Source organism: Chlorocebus sabaeus, chromosome 21, assembly GCF_047675955.1.
Source record: "Chlorocebus sabaeus isolate Y175 chromosome 21, mChlSab1.0.hap1, whole genome shotgun sequence".
In the NCBI taxonomy this organism is placed as follows: domain Eukaryota; kingdom Metazoa; phylum Chordata; class Mammalia; order Primates; family Cercopithecidae; genus Chlorocebus; species Chlorocebus sabaeus.
In genome coordinates, this window is record NC_132924.1 from 107,402,087 (window position 1) to 107,426,497 (window position 24,411).

The window sequence follows — 24,411 nt, forward strand, 5'->3', positions numbered from 1 at the left end:
TCTGCCCATGGTCATTCTCAAGCCATCTGCCCGTCTGTCTCATGGCTTCAGCCTGTCGCTCCTATGTTATCTCTGAGTTCTCCCAGATACCTGATTTCTTACCTCCAAAGAGTTTAACAATTCTCAGTGGAAGTACCTTTCACAGAATAATTTTCAGCTTCTCCCTGAGAAGGCAACACTCCCAAAGATACCCAGTGATGATCAATTAATTGATAATCAGCCACAAAATCCAGTCTTCTCTAGAGATTTTTGCTGACCTACTAATGACCAAAAGACAAAGACAGTGACTCTTTGGGGTGACTTCTAGTCTTTTTTTGAACTCCGTGTATAAGAAGAGACCATTTTCTTTATACCGGCCCATAACCCAAGCTACTCAACCACATCTGGAACTCAACTGGTCTTCTGTGAGCTCACGTCAATTTCATATGAGTCCAGTTGTTCACAGAGGCTTTTCAGTCCTAGATGTCCTGTTCAGTTTGCCTATTTGCTTTCTTCTTTTTTTAAAGACATGGTTGTGTGTTCCCTCATGCCATCTTCAGTTGTTTAGACCCTGTGTTCACTTTGGATGCTGATGGCTCACACAAATGCAGCAATGATCTGGGCTGAGAGTGAGAGATTGTGCAAGATTGAGTAGAAAAACCAAAGCCTTGGTGGTAGAACAGTCTGTTTCCTCATCTGCAAAACGCAAGTTGTGATATCTCTGTGGCACCATAGTAATGTGTCTTTGATACTCAACTATGGAAGCCATTATAATAGCAGAAGCAAAAATTCTGCAAATCAGTTAAACAGAAGAGCCTTACCTCCTGGGACTCTGAAGAAGTTAAAAAGTGGGGCATCCATGGCAAAGTGGATCAACATTTCATCACGTCAGTGGTTTGAAACTGCACGGCAGGGTCCTGTGATTTATGGATTTCCATCTTATTCCATTTTTATCCTTTTCCTGTATACTGAGTTTCAGGCATGCAACATGTCCTTGAGTGGACAAGGCCTTGGAAGGCAATTTCATTGGGGTCGGCCATCTTTACAGACCATTTACCCTTCTCCATACCTGAAATGAACCAAAGATCCAGCTCAGTGTTCTGATCCTTCTATTCTCATCTTTCACCATTGTTAGGAGCCTGGATTTCCTCTGTACAAAACCTGTGGGCCCAAGTCTTTCTTTGGGTAACTTTTTATAGTCAAGGCTGATTGACAGTTGATAACTTTTAGAGCCACATCCCCTCCTTTGTTTTTTTTAGTTGTTTCTTATTACACCAGGCACCCCTGATGTGCCATATTTCCATACGGTCTATATCCCTTTGCTTGACCTGCAGATATAAAGTCATCCTTCAGTTCACTATTTTATGTTGTCTATTAAAGTCACTATAATGCATGAATTAAGAGTTGCCACAAGCCTCAATATGAGCACCACAATAATGCCAGTACTTTCTACATTGTATCATAGCCTTCCTGGCAAAAGTAAGTTGGCAATTTAGTTTCTGTTCTTCATGAGGGATGGGGATGGATTGTAGTTATCAATAAATACTTGATTAATTAATTGACGGACTACCTCTTAATCCTTTTAAGACAAGCTAGGTCCTGGTCTTGCTACTAACTTGCTAGTATTCTTGGGCGAGTCATTTAATTTTGTGGGCTTTCAGTTCCACAACTGCAAAATGATTCATGATCCGAAAGGTCTCTTGCACCTTTAAATTACTAAGAAATATATACATATATATACATATACATATATTATATATACATATGCATATATAATACACACACATATAATATATGCATACACATATGCATATATAATACACACATATAATATATGCATATATAATATACACATATATAATATATACATACACATATATAATATATACATATATAATATATACATATACATATATTATATATATATTTATTCCACCATGTTTATTGAAACTAGCCATAGAAGAAGACTCCTTCAACTTGGCCAATACTCTAATATTTAATATATAGAGGGTACAAATAAAACCAATTTGTGGAAAGAAAAATATTGGTAGCTCCACAGCATAGGGTCAAGTAAAGACAAATGCCCTGAACATCTTCCAGAGCCCAGGGTGGAGTGGATCATCTAACTAGGCTGACCATGGCCTTTTAGTGCCTGCATCAACATTAATAGACTGTAAAGAGACTTTTACAAGTTGATTCAAGCATAGCTGCATGTGGGGAAACTAGGAATCCAGAAAGTCAATAGAAGTTATTGGCAATTTTTCCATTTTCTTCCTCCCTTTTTCAAAACCCAAGAGGGCCCAGAAGGGGACTAGAAAACAGATATCTGATGGCTTACTGTGTCTTTAGGGCAATATCTATCTCATCTTTCCACTCGTCTTTCCTATTCTCATACCTCCTTTTCAGTCTCTTTTCTTTCCTTCATTTAGTCATTGACCCCTCATTCATCAAGTATTCACGAAGATGGATAAAAATTGGCTTCTGATGACACAGTGAATACATTAAGACAAATGTCTGTTACCGGACACAGGATGGGGGATACAGGAAGGAATTACTGACAGTCTACCAAAGCTTCCCCCAACTAGAAACACAGACACCCACCTCTGATGGGGGTGGTGGTGAGCAAGAATATAGTCACTCAGCTGTCCACCACTTACCTGGGTGACCATACTCTTATGTCTTCCCTATGTTGGACTCACAGGATATTGGCACCCCAGGTACAAAGCCAAGATCATCCTCTGGGAGAGCTTAGCTGGGGCCCCTGACTGGGGAGCTGCTGGTGCTGGTATCCACGTGCAGGAGCTGCAAAAGGCTGGGACAATGCAGCCTCAGAGCTTCGGTTTCTTGAGCCAGGATTACAGGTAAATTCCTTTTTCTTGTTTTTTCTAGAACTCTCTTTGGTGTGCTGTAGTAGGAAAAAGAAAAAAGGCAAAGCTTTGGAGGCAAGATCTGTGTCCAGATCTCAGCCCTACTACCTACAGGGTGCCGCCTTGGGCGAGTTACTTCATCTCCCTGAACCTCAGTTGCCTCATGAATGAACTCCCAAATCACGGGGTGCTTGTGAAAAATGTGAGGTAATTCACGCACAGTTCTTTGTCACATGGTGGGTGTTCGGTAAGTGGTGGCTATTGTGACTACAATGGTTGCTAGATCTCCCACCACATAGCATTGGTCCTGCTGCCTTTTATTGTCTCTAGCAAAATTAATTGAGTCTAGAGAGACTTTAGAAACCCTCCCTCCCAAATCGATTCAAGCACACCCTCATATGGAGGAACCAGACATCTATAAAGTTAACAGAAGTTATTGTGCTTTTTTCCCCCCCACACACACACTTTCTCCCTTTTCCAGAAAATCAGGGGGACAGGAGGGAAATGTGAAGCGGATGCATGATGACTGTCAGGGCGACACTAGAGAGCCTGTGCAGCTTTGTTTATTTTATCTGTAATAGGAGGAGTTGGTTCTTCTTAGCTGGGACAGTCTAAAAGTCAGTAGGATAACAGGCTACTCCAAATCTCCAGTTTCCTCTGCACACCAGTCATGGCCAGAGGGGTGATGCCTTCAGGAACCTTTTATCCTCTGCCCCATGGATGTGTAGCATCCCTGAGAAGGAATGGTATCGGTCATTTTCCCTGGTCCCTGTCTCTGTCTCTTGGTCTTCTCCTGTAGGACCCCATGCGGTTGCTGTGGAAAAGGGTGCAATTAGGGAAGATTTGCATGGTTCTTGAAGATCTCTCCCACTCTAAACTAAGCCCTTGGACACACTGGGTCACTTTGCATTTCTTTATTTCACCCCAACTTTCATCGCCATCTGATTTGTTTGTTTATTTGTTTACCACTTGTCTCTCTTCACTAGAACATCAACTCCATGAGAGCAAAGACGTCCTTGTCACACCCACAACTGTGACCTCCAGTGCCTAGAGGGCGGCCAAGCACAGAGCAGGCATGGAGTAAATATTTGCTAAGTGGGTGTGTAAATGAAGCGATGTGAACCTCATGCCCACACACAGGGGCTGGAGCCACAGGAAGCCAGCACATCTAGACTGGGGCAACAGCTGATAGTGGAGGCAAACACCTGGCTCATGAGTGGCCATGGAGAGGCCGCACAGCACAACCCCTTTTGAACTGCAGTTAAATGACTTTGGCATCCACAGTTGAGCATCAAGCAAATCAGATAAACTAGTCGCTTAGCTGCAGTCACCCCTATGGGTTGTTGGCTAGTTGGATTTTTCCCCTTTTGTCTTTTTTAGGCAGATCTGGTGTCCTGAGAGTAGAGTCACCATAAGGCAGAGGAAAGAGATGCAAATAAAGTGGGTAGATCTCAGGAAAGGAAATGATCTCAGTGGTCTCAGATGCTGCCCATAGCAGGGTCCAATGGCCAGTTGAGTTGAGTGTATGGGAGGCTTGTGGAAGAGGAGTAAGGCAAAAGACCCCTATGGGCACTGAAAATAAGAAAATAGATGCCCACCCAAATAGATGACCAGTATTGGGGCTTTCTCCACCCTTGCCAGAGTCGGCCTCTCATGCAACAGTCTTCCATCTCACTTCCTATTGTTTTACTGAGACATGGCTTCTTCCTGCCTTGCCGTATCCTACCTGCTTTTAATTGTTCCCAGATGACTTGATGTAATTCCCAAATGTAGCCCTTTTAGGTTCTGTTTTACACCTTAACCAACCTGGAACCCCATCCTGCCCACGCCCTCACTAGACACAGAGAGGATGAAGACAGGGAGGGCATCATCTACATTATACATCCCACGTGGCTGCAGCCACACCCCCCAGTGGCTTTTGGAACAACCACAGAGATCTGCAGGTGTGAGGGGTGGCAGGTGTCCTCAGGAAACTGAAAGAGAGGAGGGCTTCTGGGCCCTTCAATCTGGCTTGCTCAAATGTCATCTAGTTTTGCCCCATTGATTTTAACTGCAGATGGGACTATGTTTGCGCGTTCATTAGAAAGTACTTCATTTTCCTTCTTCGCATTTATGTTTTAATCTGTCCCTCCCTTGGCTGTAGAAGTGAACCACTCTGTCCACGGCTCAGTAGCTGGGGGCTCAGTATTTTCCTTCCTGATTGTAGGCAGAGGCCCAAGTGCCCTTGGGTTTTCCAAGATAGAATTGCTCACAAATCTGCTTTGTTATTGATGTTTGATCAGTGAATGTACAGAGATGCAATTGTAGCCAAAAGAATGTGGGATTTGGAGAGATCGTGCTGGGTCTCATGTTCCTCAGGCCTGTGGTGAGGGTGAAAGAAACCCACCCCCTTTCCCAGGCTACCTGCTGCTCATTGTGTCCCTGTGTATCTGAACTGAGGATTCTAACAGAGGATGAAAAGCAGATCAAAACAAAATTTCCCCTAAACCGTCGACACAAAAGTAAGAGCTACAGGACTCCAGTCAGCTGGACCAGAGAAGAAAAGTGGAGCAATGACTCCACCAAGTGGTGTGTCTGTGAGTGAGAGCTCGGCTGCTGGTTTTTCATTAACATTATTATCCTCAGAGTTCCACCTGATGTAGGTTCATTGGAGCATAGGGTTAATGGGCCGGCTAAACCAGAAGGAAGCATCAAACAACTGTGCTAGGAAGGGTGGCAAGCCAGAGAATGAGGACAGAGCAGCAGAAAGGAATCCTCTCTAGAGGGAAAACAATAAATATGGTATTATTTAGTCAGTGACAGAAGGAAATGTTTTGAAAATGCCATTCTTATACTGCCTGCATCAGAACCACCTGGAGAGCTTGGCAAAGGTGCAGATTACTGGGCCAACTTCAGCCCTAATCAGAATCTCTCGGGCTGGTGACTGGGAATTTATATTTTTAACAAGTGCCCTAGGTGAATTCTAAGGTACTTTAAAGTTTGGGGCCAGAAAGTGGGAAACCAGTAAGTGAGGTGCATGAAGTCTCATTTACCCACTCTGTGAAAAAGGAAGTAGAGGCAATGGACAGGAGGAAGAATATTCGTGTTTAAAAGAGTTGGAAATGTTGGGCCGGGCGCGGTGGCTCATGCCTGTAATTCCAGCACTTTGGGAGGTCGAGGCAGGTGGATCACCTGAGGTCAGGAGTTTAAGACCAGCCTGGCCAACATGGTGAAATTCTGTCTCTACAAAAAAACACAAAAATTAGTCGGGCATGGTGGCTTGCACCTGTAATCCCAGCTACACAGGAGGGTGAGGGAGCAAAATCGCTTGAACCCGGGAGGCAGAGGTTGCAGTGAGCTTAGATTGTGCCACTGCACTCCAGCTTGGGTGAGAGAGTGAGATTTCATCTCAAAAATAAATAAATAAAAAGATAAAAATGGGAAGGGAAAGAGAATCCTTTATATGAGACTGGGATACACACAGGACTATCTGGGCAGCCACTAGCCAGGCAGCTGGCCTCACCAAGGGGTTTCTCTCTGGAGCTCTCTTCCTTCTCCTGGTTAGGTTAGGCTCCACTGGGTAGGGCTGCCTCTCTACGCCCTCTCTGGGCTGCATGTTGATGTCTAGGTGCCCCCCATCTGTCCCGATGGAGGGTAGAGGGTGTCTAATCACTGGTTGCTGTTGAGTGAGTCACCTGGTGGAGAATGCATGGCCCAGGAGTTGAAGTGTGGGGTGTTGGTCTTGGCTCTGCCATCACCAGGGGGGAGGGGGTGGGCATCTTTGGAGTCTCTGGGTCTCTATTCCCTCATCTTCAGGAGGAAGGAATTGAGCTAAAGGATCTGGTGGCTCTAGCAGCATCCCAGGACTCTTCTCTCTCCTCTGGGGCCCTGACCTGGAGCTCACCTGGTCTGCTCACCCTGAGGGTTTGGCTTCAGTGTGGGGTCAGGGATCTCTAACCCCCCACAGGCCTAGGAGGGAAACTTTGAGCCTGGTGCCACTGATGAAAGAGGCTCCGTGACATGGAAAACTTTAGCTAAGAACCCAGCTGCCCCATGAATGGTAAGGTTCCAGTTTCATGGACAGGATTTTCCCAGAAATTCCAGAGAGAGGTGTGGCGGTGCCAATGAGCTGGAACAAACCTTCAGGACCAAAGCCTTGGCATACCCGGGGAACATGTCAGGGAAACTTCCAGCCCCAGCCCCCTTCTTCTCTCTCTCAGGGGAAATGCCACCAGGACAGGAAGTCACAGGAAATAGTGACTATACTAAATATCACTGAATTGCATACTTTAAACTGATGAATTTCATATTTAGTGAATCGAGTGAATTATATTTTAATTGTTAAAAAACTTTTAAATACTTATCAAAGGGGAAAAAATGAAGTCACGAGAGGCTCTTAGGGATAGAAAATGTTTCTCTTATCACTTGATTTAATATATTGGATAATTAGGATTCAGATGAAACCCAAGTGCTGCGTTCTAGAAGAGCAAGTCAGATAATGAAAACTCCACCCATATCCATGCCGAGAGAGGGTGGTGGGGTCCGAGGGGAAGCACCGCCCGGCTGACCTCAGCTCCAGCCCTCCCGGCTGACCTCAGCTCTAGCCCACCTGGGACTCCCCTTTCTGTCTAACCCAGCTCCTTGTTCCTTCAGACAAATGGCTGCCGGGGGCTCTAAATCGCACACCAACCCAGAGCCCCCTGTGGAAAAACCCTTCTTCCGTTTTGATCAGCTGGGGCTGGGTGGGAATTTTCCAAAAGGAACTTTTCCTCAGAAACCCTGGGGCGGGGTTGGAATCTAAGTACAAACGGCTTAGGGAAAAAACCAAAAAACCCATCCCGCCAGAGTGTAGATTTCCATGGTGATGACAGCAGAGACTGAGGTTGAGGTGAGACCCTTTCTCTTATCTCAGATCTGAGTAGCGTCCCCAATCCCAGAGACTCTTCCTCCATGGTCCTCTTGCCCCTCCTGGGATGGGAATGAAATCCAGCCCCAGACCTTCCATGAAATCGGGTCTAAGGCTGGGGCACTGGAGATAGGAGTCTGAGTGGCCACCTCCCTGAGGGCTTAAACATAACCCTATTTGGTGCTGCTATCCAAATTACGCCGAGGAGGCCGGGTGTGGTGGCTCTTACCTGTAATCCCAGCACTTTGGGAGGCTGAGGCAGGCAAATCATGAGGTCAGGAGTTCGAGACCAGCCTGGCCAACTTGGTGAAACTCCGTCTCTACTAAAAACACAAAAATTAGCTGAGTGTAGTGGTGGGCGCCTGTAATCCCAGCTACTCAGGAAACTGAGGCAGGAGAATCACTTGAACCTGGGAGGTGGAGGTTGCAGTGAGCTGAGATTGTACCACTGCACTCCAGCCTGGGTGACAGAGTGAGACTCCATCTCACAAACAACAACAACAACAACAAAGAATTTACAGGGGAATGGAGCTGGTGGAAATCATATGCATTGCCTATTGCAACTCATCCCTCCATCCACATTCCATTCTCAGATGAAGGCACTGAGGCCCACGAGGTGAAGGATCTTTGCTCAAGATCACCCAGGGTGTCAGGGCTGGAAGGCCACAGAGCTGCCCATCTGGCATAGGGCACCTTGGAGGCCAGGCTAGGCTCTTCCATGGCTTCTAGGGACCCAGCCCCGCTGAGCAGGTGAACCTCAGAATGTGGCACGGGGCCGGTGGGAGGAGAGGAAAGTAGTGCCATCTTGGATGTCCCCCAAACTCTACTCCCCAGAGGCCCATTGAGGAAGTACCTGTGGAGTGCCAGGCTTGGATTGCCCCACTGTGGGACACAGCCTGAGCCAAGGCACAGGGGATATGGAGGCCCTGGCACGGTGGAGTAACGGCAAGTCCACAGTTTGACTCTGTGAGGGAAGAGAGCAGGTAGTGAGGCTCAGCTGGAGGCTTGGCCTCAGCTGTGAAGGATTTGGGCTGAAGAACTTGGCAGCCATTGTAGGCCTTGAAGGGGAAGTGATTAAAGGAGCTGGTGCAGTGGGCAGATTAGATCAGGGCTGCTCTGGCTGGGACAGCTATCAGTAGGACAGCGTAGCCTTCCAGTGAAAACTGACACAGGTCTGGATCAGGTGATGGGAGGGGAAATCCAGGGGAGGGCAGAAGCAAGAGCACTTGGAAGACAGGTCAGTTGATGGTCAAGGGCTGGATAGTGAGAGAGAAGGATTCCCAGGCTTCTCAACTAGGCAAATGGGCAAATGGTGATGTCATGAAGCAAGATGATGGGAGGGACAGGGGAGTTCACAGGTGGGGTTTGCTGTCTCCTCCAGATCTGGTTCCTGCCTTGCAGGGCTTGGAGTGCATTTTCCAAATGTGATTCCCACGCCACTTCCGTCAGACTCAGAACCACCTGGCCTACTTGTTAAAGATGCAGATTCCTAAGCCCCACTCAGAATCTCTGGGAATAAAAGGCTGGAGCCCTGGGATCTGAAAAACACCTGGTCTTAAACTTTGATACTGGGGACACCGGAAGAAAAGAAGGTTTCAGACTGGAAGAAGAGCAGGAAGATAGTAAGTTTGGCTTTAGAGTTGCAGATGTCTCACGGGCAGTTAGCTATTAAAAGCTAGAGCTCGGAAAAGCCGCTGGGTTAGGATGGATAGAGATTCAAGATTGTAACTGGAGAAATAATTTGAAGTTGCATGCAATTTGTCACTTTTGTCTTCGTGAGTCTGTGACCTTTACACAAAGTCTGCCCTAGGCAGTCATATATCTGGGAAGAGATTAGAACCTGTTAGAGAAAGATTGCCTAGAAAAAGGCCAGGTTGGTATTCAACTTTTGACATTCAAAATATGATTATGTGGCAGGACAATGGTCTTCAAACCAGGATATTATCCTGAGAGAGGAGTCACTGAATTCCTTCAGTTCCCTCTTCCTCAATTAGCTCATCAACAGGAAGGCCCCCTACCCTGTCTTAAGGCTCCGGTGGTGAAAATGTAGATGAAGGTAGCTATGGCATTAGAAGAAACCCTGCTCCCTCCAAGGGAAAAAGAAGGTGAAGTTAGGGGGTGTGGGGTGGGGTCTGGGGGTAAGAATTGTGCTGCCAGGGACAGTTAAGATGGGGCTCCATCATCCAAGGACCTCCCCAGGACCAAGCTAGACAGCTGGGGTTTCAAGATCAGAGGCCATAAAGCACACAGGGAATGGGTCAGCCAAGAATATCACCCTGGAGAGCAAGGGGCCCTCCCAGAAGACTAGACCAGCACCCACAAGGCCAGGGCCTCTTCTTGCAGAGCTAGGCCATGCCAGATGCAAGCCTGTGTGCTGTAATTCAAGAGAGACTGAGGCACCTTCCAGGGCTTTTATAGTTATCCAGCCTGATTAAACTTTACTAGCGATAGGCCTTATTTAACAGTTGTGCTTATAATGTTGCACATCCAAGATGTAGTATGCATTACATTTTCAGTTTCATGAAGGGGTCATTCAGGGGTAATAGAAGCATAGGAATCATTAAACTCAGCTAAAGAATGTGAGTATTATGAGAACACTGGGCTGCAGGAGCCAGTGACGGGAAGAGCGAAATACCAAAAGGGGGCTCGGAGGTGTGAGGGGAGAGCCGGGGAGATGGTCCTGGGAAGCTTGGAAAGAGAAGTTTAGGAAGATGATGGTGAACAACACAATCTAAAGTTCAAGAGGAAGGGAGGATGAAGATGAAGAAAGGGTCATTCAATCTGACAAGTAGGAGATCAAAATGACATTTAAGAAGGCAGATGACCATAGTGGTCGGAAGGAAATCTGTCAGGTAAACCACTGGTGTTGAGGCGTGAGTGGCTGATGAAATGAAAACAGCTAGAATGAGTGTTTCCTTTGATGAGTTTGTTACCGGAGTAGGTGAAGAATAAAAAATCAGATGACACTTTCAGTGGGTTGCATGATCAGGGTTATGGGGCACCTGGATATGTCTGGAGGTGGAGAGAAAAGATCCAGCCAATGAGCAAAGATGAAAGATGCTAGGAAAAAGAGGAGGCTTTTGAGTGTGGTGGTTGAGTGGGACAGCTTGGGAAGAAGTTGAAGAGGGATGATTAAGAGGACAGGTGGTAGGACTGGCCTTGTGCAGGAAAGGACCTCTCTCTCCAAGAAGGAAATTATATTTGTCAATATAATTTTATTAATAATTACGTACTTACTGGTCAAAGAACATAATCAAAATAACAGAAAATTTTAGAAAATCAATCATGTATTTTTCCATGTTTCTTCCCAGTTCTAATCCTAATACTTTTATTATTTTTATGTGGTTGTAACCCCACCGCAAGTGAGAACTCAGGAATTCCCGGGTGGAGATGAGGGTTTCTTAATAGATGAGACCAGAGATGTGCCCCTTCCCCTTTATTCTTCAGTAACTAAAAGATGAGGTTGTCTGCAAACGAGGCTGCCCCCGTGGAGTTGAGGCTGTGCTATGAAGGCCTGGGGAGGGTGGCGTATATGGATGAGGCTCGTGCGGGCACTGGGGCCTCTGCTGCGGGCCCATCTCGCGATGATGGGAGGGATGTTGCTGACGCAGTGAATTAAGGGTGAGAACAGGCCAAGTGCGGTGGCTCGCACCTGTAATCCCAGTACTTTAGGACGTCGAAGCAGGAGGATTGCTTGAGCCCAGGAGTTCGAGACCAGCCTGGGCAACATAGTGAGACCCCGTCTCTACAAAAAATAAGCAAAATTAGCCAGGTGTGGTGGCACACACCTGTAGTCCCAGCTACTTGGGAGGCTGAGGTGGGAGGATCACTGCTTGAGTCTGGGAGATTGAGACTGGAGCAACCCAAGATCACACCACCGCACTCCAGCCTGAGTGAGGGAATGAGATCCCATCTCAAAATCAAAACAAAACAAAAACAAAAAAAACCCAAAAAACAAAAAATGAAACAGTGAGAACAGTAGGATTTTATAAATAAAGGAGTAAAAGGGAAAAGCTTGGGTTACCCCCAGTGACAATTTCTGAAGTATTGTCAGCTTAATTTTTGTCAATATAATTTTATTAATAATTATGTACTTATTAGCCAAAGAACATAATCAGAATAACAGAAAATTTAAAAAATCAATCATTTATTTTTCCATGTTTCTTCCCAGTTCTAATCCTAATACTTTTATTATTTTTATATGGTTATAACCCAATCAAAAATTGTGGCAGATTGTATTTTCTAAAACTGGCCATAGCAGTATTTCCAGTCCTGTATGCTTATCCAGAAACTTGTTGCTCTCCCATCACATAAGGTGGCATCGCTTTTCTTTCCCTTTGAAACTGACAAGACTTTGTGACTCAGTGAATGGAAATGGAAATGACACTGCACAATTTCTAAGACTAGGTCATATGTGATTAACTGACCTCTACCTGGCTCTCTCGCTGGGATCTTTTGTCCTTGGAACCCAGCTACCATGTTCTGAGGAAGCTCAAGCCAAACAGAGGTGTCCTGGCCAACAGAGCCAGCTAAGGTCTCAGCAGATGACCAACATCAACTGCCAGACACATAAATGAATGAGCCTCATGTGAATCTAGCCCCTGACATTGTGGGCCCAGGTAAGCCATACTGCTGTAAGCTGTCTGAATTTCTGACCCGTAATACATGGTTGTTTCATCCCACTAAGTTTTTGGGTAATCTTTATGCAGCTATAGTCACTGAAACACAAGAAGAGTTTTGTTTTATAACTTTTGCATTTGTTAGCATGAGGATTTTCTCCCGTTGCTTTATAGTCATCATAATTATTTTATTGGCTACAAAATATTTTGAGTTGATTTGGTATAGCTTATTTAAATATTGTGCTATTCTTGGCTATTTAGACTGTTTCTCGTTTTTCACTATTTAAGTAATGATATAAAAAGTTATGCATGGAGATTTTTCTTTTTCTTTGGATTGCTTCAGTGGGACAAATTCCCAGAAGTAGAATTACTTTTGGGTATGAACATTTTTGTGGCTTCACAAATATACTACCAAATTACTTCTCGAACAAAATTGCATTGATTCTGCCATTGGTTGTTTGGCAATATTGGTACATAAAACCACCTCAAATGTGTTTTGAATTAAAGAGGGTATAAATAAAAAACTGTATTAAAGAAAACCCTTTACTGTCTTTATGTCAGCATCAGACATCACCATCACTTTTAATTTGTTTGCTAATTTAGTCCATGGAAATTGTGTTTTTATCGTTGTTATTCATTTGTGTATCTTGAGTGAGTACTGAAGTAGAGATTTTTTCATATTTTAGAAATTGTGTTTACTCCTATCTGAAAGAAATTGTGTTTACTCCTATCTGAAGCATCTATATATATTCTTTATGCAATAATGTATTTATAAGAGCTCTTGACATCACTGTTTATTTAAATTATGTCATGATTTCATTAGTAGACTATAAAATATATTGTGGCTCATGACTAGTATTAAAGAAAAAAATAGAGTAGAATAAAATAGAAATATCAGAGCATTCTGCATATAGTAAGATTTTTTGTGTTAAAAAATGTGTATACATTTCAAGGGTAAAAGTTCATCTTTTTAAAATGGATATATGGTATAGTGGTGAAGTCTAGGCTTTTCGTGTAGCTATCACCTGAGTGGTGAATACTGTACCCATTAAGTAACTTATCATCCCTTACCCCCTTCCATCTTCCCACCCTGCCACCCTTCCCAGTCTCCAATGTCTATTACTCCATTCTGTGTCCACGTGTACACATTACTTAGCTCGCACTGAAAAGTGAAAGCATGTGGTATTTGCCTTTCTGTTGCTGAGTTATTTTACTTGAGATAATGACCTCCAGTTCCATCTACGTTACTGCAAAAGACATGATTGTATTCTTTTTTATGTCTAAATAGTATTCCATTGTCTATACGTGCCGCATTTTCTTTATCCAATCACCCATTGATAGGCACTTAGGCTGATTTCATATCGTTGCTATTGTGAATAGTGCTGCAATAAACATACGCGTGTAGGTGTCTTTTTGATATAATGATTTCTTTTCCTTATACCCAGTTGTGGGATTGCTAGATTGAATGTTACTCTATGTTTAGTTGAGAAATCGCCATACTGTTTTCCATAGAGGTTGTACTAATGTACATTCCCATCAACAGAGTATAGTAAGGTTTTTTTTGTATGAAACTTTTATTTTGATGTAAGTTTGTATTAAGTCGTGATACTCTTCTTCTTAGCAGAGATGCAACAAAGATGTTTTTAAAAGATGGGCCTTATAAAGCATATTTATGAACCCCTTTTTATACTGATGTAAACATCTCCCAGGCTTCCCTTTTTGTATTGAATTATTTTTCTTTTGCAGTATTTTAATTTTTCATGTGGTTAGGCCCAACAATCTTTTGTAATTTCTTCTATCAGTTGTAAATGAAATTCATCTTGTTTCTACAGAGGTGATAAATGATCTATCCTATTTTTTGTCAACTCAATTCTTACTGAAGCATTCTCTGGACACCTCGGAACTTCTAAAAATTCACGTTGGCTCAGCAAAATGCAAATGAAGAGCTCTGGCGCAAATGCTATTATGGAGTGGGTAAATCGAGAATGTGTGATAATCACGAGATCACGTGTCCCCATTCTCACTTCCAGTTGTCAGTTTATGCCGCATCAGCAAAACGAGTTTTGGGGCAAATGCTGTATAAGCAAATGTTATAATTGTTACCCAAAGATAGCTACCAAATGATGAAAAATATTGAAGAAGAAGTCAAGTTGAAAATGCCTGAACGCATGGAAGAACTCAGAAAAAGACAAGAGAGATGAGTTTAGAGACAAAACTGTCAGAATAGAGACGAGTAAAATGATAATAACAATTGTTCTTGTTTATTGTGTATTTCCCAGCTCATTTACTTGTCACCACCATTTTTTCCATTTTGCATTTTGCATTCCATTACCATTATTTCCACTTTACAGATGAGAAAACTGCGGTGCAAACAGCTATGTGACTTAGTCAAGGTCATCCAGCTTAAATAGGTGCCTGGAATTGGAACTTCAAACCCAGTTCTTAATCACTGGCCCATGCCACCTCTGATGTGGGAGCTAGGGTTGCAGCTAAGAGAGAAAGGCTAGTACCTGGAGATAGCATCACTTACAACTCAAGAGTTATAAAGGGATATTTCGATTGTTCTATGGAAACTTTCCAGATTTCTCTCCCCATTCTGGAGAATTTATTTCAAATAACTGGATCTAGATATTTAGAATAAAAGCAGTTTCTGCCATGTACAGTGCTGAAGATAAAGACTGATGTTTTGTATTCCAGCTGCGATTTTCCTGGATTCCATTCAGATCATGAAAATTCCTAAAAAAGACATACGAGAGACAGTGGGTCAGAGCACACAGGCAGCAGCCAGTGTGCTCGGATTTGCTACCAGCTCAGCCTCTTTGTAGCTGTGTGATGGGGGCACGTTTTCCTCATTTTTAAAGTGAAGACAATAATAGAACCAACCTCAGAGGGCTGTTGTAAGACAATGCCTGTCCATAGCCAGTGATATACTAGTATTTATTTTATTATATGCTATAATTATTTCATTTGAAGCTGATATATTTCATATTAGTTATATTTTCTTCTGGTTGGATTTTAATCTAGTTTTATCAGTAGCATATTTACAGATAGGGTGTTTCTATGTTGATTCTTGTAAATTATTTTCTTATCTAATTCTTCAGTTTCCAGAATACCTGATATTTGAGTGGGGTGACCATATGTTCCTGTTTACTCTTGTTATGCTAGTATCACTAACCATACTCAAATGTCCATGTCTGGAAGAGAAATCCTGTGGTCCTCCTATCTGGAGAAGTGCAACCCTCTTACGAGGGGTCACTGTTACATTATATGGGCTGGGTCATGAGGTGCAAAGCTGGCATAAAATCAGTGATAGTGTGTTTTCTTTTAATCATTTTTCATGCCAGGATCCCCTTGGCAAGCTGCAGAAGCTTTTGGAGCCCTTCTAAGAAAAATGTTTTTAAGTATATAAAATGAAATGCACAAGATTACCAAGGAATTCCTTAGTTTTTGAAAGACTGCTATCACAATAATTTTTAAAACCAAATTTGTAATATGATAATATATAGGCTTTTTATTAATGATTAAATAACAGGTCTAGTGACAGGTTTAATAGCTCTGGTAATTTCAAAGTAGTGATGCACATAGATGACATCATGAGATATTCCTAGTAACAGCAATGGGATATAGTAAAAGCTGTGACTTTCTATTTGTGACAAAGTCACAGGCCCCACTTCTGTTCTCTATATTCACAATAGAATGTAATATTTTCCATGTCCATGTTCACAGATCTCTCAGATTCAATCCAGACCTTTTGTGGATGCCAGTTTAAGAACTGCTGCACAGGCCATGCACAGTGGCTCACACCTGTAATCCCAGCACTTTGGGAGGCCAAAGCGGGCAGATCGTTTGAGGTCAGGAGTTCAAGACCAGCCTGGCCAACATGGCGAAATCCCATCTCTACTAAAAATAAAAAAATTAGCCAGGCATGGTGGCGGGTGCCTATAATACCAGTTACTCAGAAGGCTGAGGCAAGAGAATCGCTTGAACCTGGGAGGTGGAGGTGGCAGTGAGCAGAGATAGCACTGCTGCACTCCAGTCTGGGCAATTGAGTGAGACTCTATGTCAAAAAAAAAAACAAAAAAAAAAAACAAAAAAAAACAAAAAAAGAAAAAGAAAAGAAAAGAACTACTGTGCAAGAGTGAATGTTTGAAGCAAGCAGGAGGGAGACAAATTGCACAAAGATCAGGAAGAAAAGAAAGGCTGGGATGGTCATAGATCTGCCGATAAGCACAACAAGTGAAGAGGAAAAATGACTTGGAAGATGCCAGGATGTGGACTCATGGAAGTGAAAAGGCAGGAATGGTCTGACAGATGTCTCTGTTGACAGAGGATACCCCACCCACAATACATCCTGTCAGAAACGGGAATGTTCACAGTGGCCCAGAGCGCGGACTTGGAAGCCTGACACACCTAGGCGTGAACCCCCGCCCTGCTGTGTTTATCAGCATGTATTTTACACAAGTCATTTAACTGCTCTGTGTCTTAGTTTGTCTTCTGTTTAGTGGGGATAACAATACATTCCTTACAAAATTGTTTTGAGCAGCGGTCCCCAACCTTTTTGGCACAGGGAACTGGTTTTGTGGAAAATAATTTTTCCATAGACCTGGGGGTGGTGAGATGGTTTCGGGATGATTCAAGTGCATTACACCTATTGTTCATTTTATTTCTAATATTATTACATTGTAACACATAATGAGATAATTATACAACTCACCATAATGTGGAATCAGTGGGAGCTCTGAGCTTGTTTTCCTGCAACTAGACGGTCCCATTTGGGGGTGATGGGAGACAGTAACAGGTCATCAGACATTAGAATCTGATAAGGAGTGCGCAGCCTAGAACCTTCGCATGAGCAGTTCACAGTAGGGTTTGCGCTCCTAGGAGATGCTAACGCCGTTGCTGACCCGACAGGAAGCAGAGTTCAGGCGATAATGCGAGAGGGGAGTGGCTGTAAATACAGATGAAGCTCTGCTCGTTCGCCCACCGCACGCCTCCTGCTGTGCCGCCCCGTTCCTAACAGGCCATGGACTGGTACCTTTCTGTGGGACCCCTGGCTTTGAGGATTCAATGAGACAGTGTATGTAAAGGGCTTTTTACTGCACCTGTTGTATTGTACCACTTCCATCAATAGCTGTGGCAACAGTATCATTGTCGTCGCTGTTATTAGGAAGGTCCACTTCCCAGCAGTAAGCAGGGACGCCCACCAAGGATTACCAGAAAACGTTGTTGACCATTTGTGGCCAGAAGGGGGAAGCATACACCACACTATAAGCTCAGGAGGCTAAGGACGGAGCGTGGCGAGCGTGGATGGAGACTTCCTTTTGTTCACACAGGCTGAACTCGATGACCGAGGCTTCCTTCGTCTCCTTTGCTTGGCCATGGTGCCCGTAAGCCAGCCGGTCCTTGCTGTAGGATCAGGCGCACCCAGACTGACTAGACACTTTCAGGGATGTTCTGGTGAGGCAGGCAGGCCAGGGACCAGGCAGAGACCAGCTGGTGTATATCCCACTCTAGCCAAGCAGCATTTGAATCACATACATCGAGAGGGCAGTTGCTGGGGTCAGGGAAGAATTCTACCAGACAGTAATTGGAGCTACGTACTTCCGTCAACTCTTCATGTTGTCTAACTTTTCACCTGCCTTCTTTTTGGTAGGACTATCATCTGCTCTGCCCACAGTCCCAGGAACCAACCGGGTTTACACATGCTGTGCCCAACTTAGGAACATCCAACCTAGAATGGCCTGTTCTGTCCTCCCTCACATCACCATGAAGCAATTATTGCCCAGCCTGGGCCACATAGTGAGACTCTGCACTAAAAAAAAAAGAAAAAAAGAAAAAAAGCCAGGTATGGTTGTGCACACCTGTAGTCCCAGCTACTTGGGAGGCTTACGTGGGAGGATTGCTTGAGCTGGGGAAGTTGAGGCTGCAGTGAGCCATGATTACATCACTGCACTCAAGTCTGGGTGACAGAGCAAGACCCTGTCTCAAAACAAAAAAAAAAGGAAAGAAAAAAAGGAAGAAGAGGAAGAAGAAGAACAAGGAGAAGGAGAAAAAAGAGAAGAAGGAGATTATTGTCGTATTTCTCCCTGTACAGAAAATTATGCAAAGTTTTTCACCTAGAGCTACCCATACACACGTAGAAAGAAATCCCCTTTACTTTTGTGGCAGAAAATTAACAAGTTGCAGGGACTGAGATCTTATTGTATTATCCTTTTGCAACCCTTCTGCAGGGACATCCAAGAAAGGAGATGCAATTAAATAGGATGGTAGGAACATCGTATATGAAGTATTATATATAAAGCTGTTTCTAAGGGAAAATGCTACCGTTTTCCAAGGAACTACCCTATGAGTAATGTGCAGATCTGCACCTTGGGGAATAGAACAACTTCTTTTATTTATTTGTTTATTTATTTACTTATTTATTTATTTATTTTTGAGACAAAGTCTTGTTGCCCAGGCTGGAGCGTGATGGTGCACTCTTGGCTCACTGCAACCTCCGCCTCCTGGGTTCAAGCAATTCTCCTGCCTCAGCCTCCCAAATGGCTGGGATTACAGGTGCCCACCACTATACCTGGCTAATTTTGTATTTTTAGTAGAGATGAGGTTTCACTGTGTTGGCCAGGCTGGTCTTGAACTCCTGACCTCAGGTGATCCACCCTCCTCGTCCTCCCAAAATGCCGAGATTATAGGCATGAGCCACCGCACCCGGCCAAATAATCTCTTTCTTTATGTCCCTTAGCATGTGCCACAATGCTAGGCAGATAACTAGGACTCCAAGAATACTTATTGAATGGTACTAAAATCTGGGAAATGGACAGAGAGAGTTTAAGAGATCCAACTTGGTTTTCCATGGAATGGATTTTAATTTTTCTTGAAGTTTTTTTAAAGGATCAGAACCCTTTTCACAAATAAAATCATATATACAATTTCAACAAAAAAAGATAAAAAGGAATTTGCTCTGGTTGAGGTGGTGAGGGGAGGGGGAGAGGACACCTATGCCACCCCTTCCTTGCCCCCTCAGCCCAGGGAGGAAATCCAGGCCTTTTCAGAAACACGGTTTGAACCATATGGCCTCCCACTGGTTGACAAACTGATTTGGTCTCTAGTCCAGATAAGGCCAAGAGTGGATGGCCTGGGGTTTTCAAAATCACGTGTTCAGGCTAAAAGGTAGGTGACCTAGAGAAAAAGAATATTGGATAAATACCTGCAGAGTTCTAGCCCTGGCTGTTCTTGACAAAACCACCTGATCCTTCCTGTACAGTGAAGGCTGGGACCATGTGGCCTCTGAGAAGCCTGTCAAAATCCCAACCCGCTGATTTGCAGGGAGAGAAGGCCACACAATTCTCAATGCCCAGGTTTAGGCCCGGAAGCCTCTGCTGCAAGCCTGAGTAGATCTGTGCAGTGGGAGTGTATTAATGGCCTCCCTCTGCTTTCCCCCCATTGCTCGTTCCTGTCCTTTCTCCATGCTGTCCTGTGCCCTGTGGTCAGTACCCCATTCTCTGGTCCCCTTTGACTCTGTGCTCTATTTCTAACAAAGCTTATCTGACTTTTGCCATGGGCCCTAAGGCTGGCTCTCCTTCCCCTGGGTCCCAGCTCTCTAACAGGTTGGGACACTCACAATTCTCATCCAAAACCTGTTGTCTTATCTCTGACTAACTCTCTAATACCATGAAATTATTCCTGGCTTACAACTCTGGCAAACACCGTTTATCACTCGAAGCCAAGAATTGGAGACAAGATGAAAAGATAACTCTGTTGAAAGGACTTCACTTCTTTTGCTCAATGACAGGCAGTTGGGCAATCAAATTTTTCTGTATCTAGAGTTAAGATAGCAGCAGAGGTACTCATAAAAAGTAGCTTCAATGTGATTCAGTAGAAAGGTCACAGAGTTTGGAGGTGAAACCGTTGACCAGCTGTGAGACATTTGGTATACCAAATGAGTTTTCTTGATTTAGTTTATCATCTATAAAGGAAGAATCACGTCAAACACGAGTCTCATGGGATTGTTGTAAGGATCAAATGAGATAGTTTGCAAACATTTATTTATTATTATGAAATAGATCACATATCGACCAGGTGTGGTGGTTCACGCCTGTAATTCCAGCACTTTGGGAGGCCAAGGCAGGCAGATCGCTTGAGCTCAGGAGTTTGAGACCACCCTAGGCAACATGAGGAGACCCCATCTCTAGGAAAAATTTAAAAATTAGCTGGGCATGGTGGCACATGCCTATAGTGCCAGCTACTTGGGAGGCTGAGATGGGAGAATTGCTTGAGCCCCCAGAGGCAGAGGTTGCAGCGAGCCGAGATTGTGCCATTGCACTCCAACCTGGATGACAGTGAGACCTTGTCTTAATTTTAAAAAAAAATTAGTAGAAATAAATCATATATGCAAAAGAGTGTACAACATCTCTGTGTATCACTTAAATAATTAAAATAAACATACAAGTTCTCAGAACCCAGGTTAAGAAATAAATAGTACTTTAGGACTCCTTGTATATCCCTCTTCAATATCAAGATTCACTCTAACTCCCACCCATGAATTTGGCATAAATCCTTCTCTTTCTCTTCTTAGTAGTTGCATGACCTGTGATTGTATCCTTAAAAAAATGTTTAGTTTTACCTGCTTGTAAATTTCATATAAATGGATTCTTACTATATGTCTTTTTTCTGTGACGAGTTTTTTCTTCCACCTTAGTACTTTTGAGATTCATTCATGTAGAAGCATAGAGCTGTGGACTTACACTGTAAGAACACACTGTGATCCACTCGTGCAGATGCCTTCTACCAGGTAAAGACGTCCTCTCCTATTCCTAGTTTGCCAAGAGATTTTATCATAACACCATTTTGAATTTTACCAAATGTTTTTCTACTTGAATACATACATGTACCTTTAATTCGTTCATGTGGTGGATCACATTCATGATTTCTAATATTAAATCAACTTTGCATTCCTGTGATAAAATCACATGAATCCTTCTTTTATACATCGTTGGATGTGGTTAACTTTATTTTGTTGAGGACTTTTGCAACTATGTTCTTTGATGAAACGGGTCTGTAGTTTTCTTGAACTGTCCTTGTCTAATTTTAGTGTCAAGAGTTGTGTTGGCTGCATAAAATGAGTTCGAAAGTGTTCCCTCTTTTCCTGTTTTCTGGGAGAACTTGTATAGGTATTGTCTGTACTTAGAATGTGACATACAACACTTCTATAAAGCCATCTTGGTCTGGTATTTTCTTTGAGGAAAAATTTTAACTAGTTTTTCTTTAATGGACATGACACTGTAAGTTTCCCTCTGAGTACTGCTTTGGCTGCCTCCCAAAAGTTGTTATGATTCCACATGTGTTTTCTACATTAGGAAGCAGCCCAACAGAACTGGTGGATGAACTCCAGAGCCAGACTGTCCAAGTGGAAATCCCAGCTCCACCATTTTCCAACTATATGATCTTGGGAGTCCTCTTTGGGTCCTAGTTTCTTCATCTGCAAATGGGATAGCAATAAAGTCAACCTCATAGAGTTGTGAGGATGGAAAAATATGTAAAACTCTTAAAACTGTGTTTGGGTTTTTAATAGGTAATTAATGCCTATTAAATTGCCTTAGGTAATTAATAAATGCCATATATAGTGTTTGCTGTTATTTTTTTCCTCTTTAACCTTTAAATTGATTGTAAATCTATTTCAAAATTTCCAAATTCATGTGGAGGGCAGTTTCCAGTTACTTTTTTTTTTTTTTTATAATTTTATGTAATTGTGGCCAGAGGAATAATATTTATATATCAGTTCATTGAAATTTGTTGAGGCCAGCAGTTTGGCCTAGTATATCATTGATTAACATAAATGTTCCACATGTACTTAGAAATATGTGTTCTCCAAGAACAAGATTAGTGATTCTGCCATTTAAATCTGTACCCTTGCTAATTATTTTATCTGCTTGATCTAAAAAAAGTGCAGGCATTTTTAAAAGCAGGTGAGTAATCTAGGTGACATACTGGCTATTGTTTAGAAAGACCACTCTTATAAAGTTTTCTTTTAAGGCATTTTATTTTAGAATAGTTTTACATTTACAGAAAAATTGTGAAGAGATTTCCCATATATCCTACATCTACTTTCCTGTAATTAACATCTTATATTGCTATGGTACATTTGGTATGATGAACTAATATTGATGTTATTATTATCAAGTCCTTACTTTATGCAGACGGCCTGAGTTTTTACCCAATGTTCTTTTTCCATCCCATCTACAGGATCCCATCCACATTACATTGAGGCATCCTGCCTCCACTATTCTTGGATGTGACCGTTTCTGAAACTTTCCTTGTTTTTGATTACCTTGTTGGTTTTGAGGAATACCGTAGAATATCCCTCAATTGCAATTTGATGTTTCTCTCATGATTGGACTAGGGTTTTGGTTTTTGGAAGGAAGATCGTAGAGGTCAAGTGTCATTGTCATGACATCATATCATGACTGTACTATCAACATAACCCATCACTGTTGATGTTAACCTTGATTACTTGGCAATAAAGTTTTTTTCTTTTCCTTTTTTTTTTTTTTTTTTTGAGATGACATCTCACTTTGTCACTCAGGATTGGAGTGCAGTGGCGCGATCTCAGCTCACTGCAACCTCCGCCTCCCGGGTTCAAGTGATTCTCCTGCCTCAGCCTCCTGAGTAGCTGGGACTACAGGTGCACACCACCACGCCCAGCTAATTTTTGTTTTAGTAGGGAAGGGGTTTCATCACGTTGGCCAGGCTGGTCTCAAACTACTGACCTCAGGTGATCCATCTGCCTTGGCCTCCCAAAGTGCTGAGATCACAGGTGTGAGCCACTATGCCCAGCCTGGCAAGAAAGTTTTATACATGTGTAAACTACTATAATTTTTATAATGGAATGTCATCGTAATAATATTATGACGCAATGCCACAGACTAGTTTCCACAGACCAAGATTCTAGCCACCTTTCTGCCACTAAATTGCAGTGTGAGCTTTGGTTGGTCACTTCATCGTTCTGATGCTCAGAGTTTTTGTTGTTGTTAATCTCAACATATGTTCTTTTGAAGTATCATTTTCATGTTTGCAGTTACTTCTGAAATGCCTTCTAAACAATGTGTAGTTTTCAGGTTACAAATTTTGGTAGTCACCCTCCAAGGTGTCCCCAGTGGCTAGGGCTGACCATTGTTTCCAATAGGCTATTGTGGAGATGATGCTGTGTGACGTCTGAGGTTAGATAATGAAAGACATTGTGGCTTCCACTTTGTGCTCTCTTTACTTACTCACTCGAAGAATCAGCCACTATGTCATGAACACTCTGACAGCTCTAGGGAAAGGTACACATAGGAAGGAGATGAGGCCTCCTGCCAATACGCAGTACTGACTTGCCAGTGGTTGAGTGAGCCATCTTGGAATCAGAGCCTCTAGCCCCAGTCAAGCCTTCATATAGAACCACCCAGCTAAGCTTCTCCAAAATTGCTGAACCCCAGCAACTGTGTGAAATAAATCTTTGTAGGTATTAAAAACAAAACGCAAAGCGTTAGATTCCAAGACTTTGAAACTGTTCCAGCGTCCTCACGGGTGGAGGGGATTGTGGGAAGGGGTGCTGCTGGCTTGGCTCCCAGATTCCTCCCCCACGGAAACCACAGCAGCTCTGCCTGTATCTGTGTTATATATTGAGGACCCATGTAGATTTTCTTTTGAAGAATGGAGTCTGCTGCCAAAAATAAATTTGAAAACGCTGGCTTAGAGAAACAATGGATTAGATGACCTCTATAGTCTTTTCTCTCACATTCTGATTTCACCTATCAGTATGAAACAGATAACTCTTATAAGCCCATGGGCAGTATTTTCTTCTTGCCATGAAATACAATCCTAGGGGTAGGAAACAAAAACTGTGTGCTGCTCACTGATAAGTGTGTCAGGAGAATCCGTTCCTTTGTGTGAGGATGGAGTGATGTTCCTGCAGAGAAAAAAGCCCCTCTCAGGGCATAGCTCTACCCTCTGGGGCACCACCTGCCAGCCTTGAGGGGCTGGATAGGTTTGCCTCTGTTGTCAACGTTTGATTATAATGATATTA

The 24,411-nt window shown here is 43.1% G+C and overlaps 1 long non-coding RNA gene across 1 annotated transcript; it reads right to left on the reverse strand.

The window, feature by feature from the left end:
• Positions 1-287: 287 nt before the first annotated feature.
• On the reverse strand, positions 288-17,189 carry LOC140709580 (uncharacterized). The gene is made up of 4 exons (XR_012090079.1): positions 17,065-17,189; positions 14,051-14,052; positions 2,637-3,660; positions 288-1,140 (listed from the first exon to the last, which is right to left on the reverse strand). It is a non-coding gene; the product is annotated as an uncharacterized lncRNA (long non-coding RNA).
• Between the last annotated feature and the right edge of the window lie 7,222 nt (positions 17,190-24,411).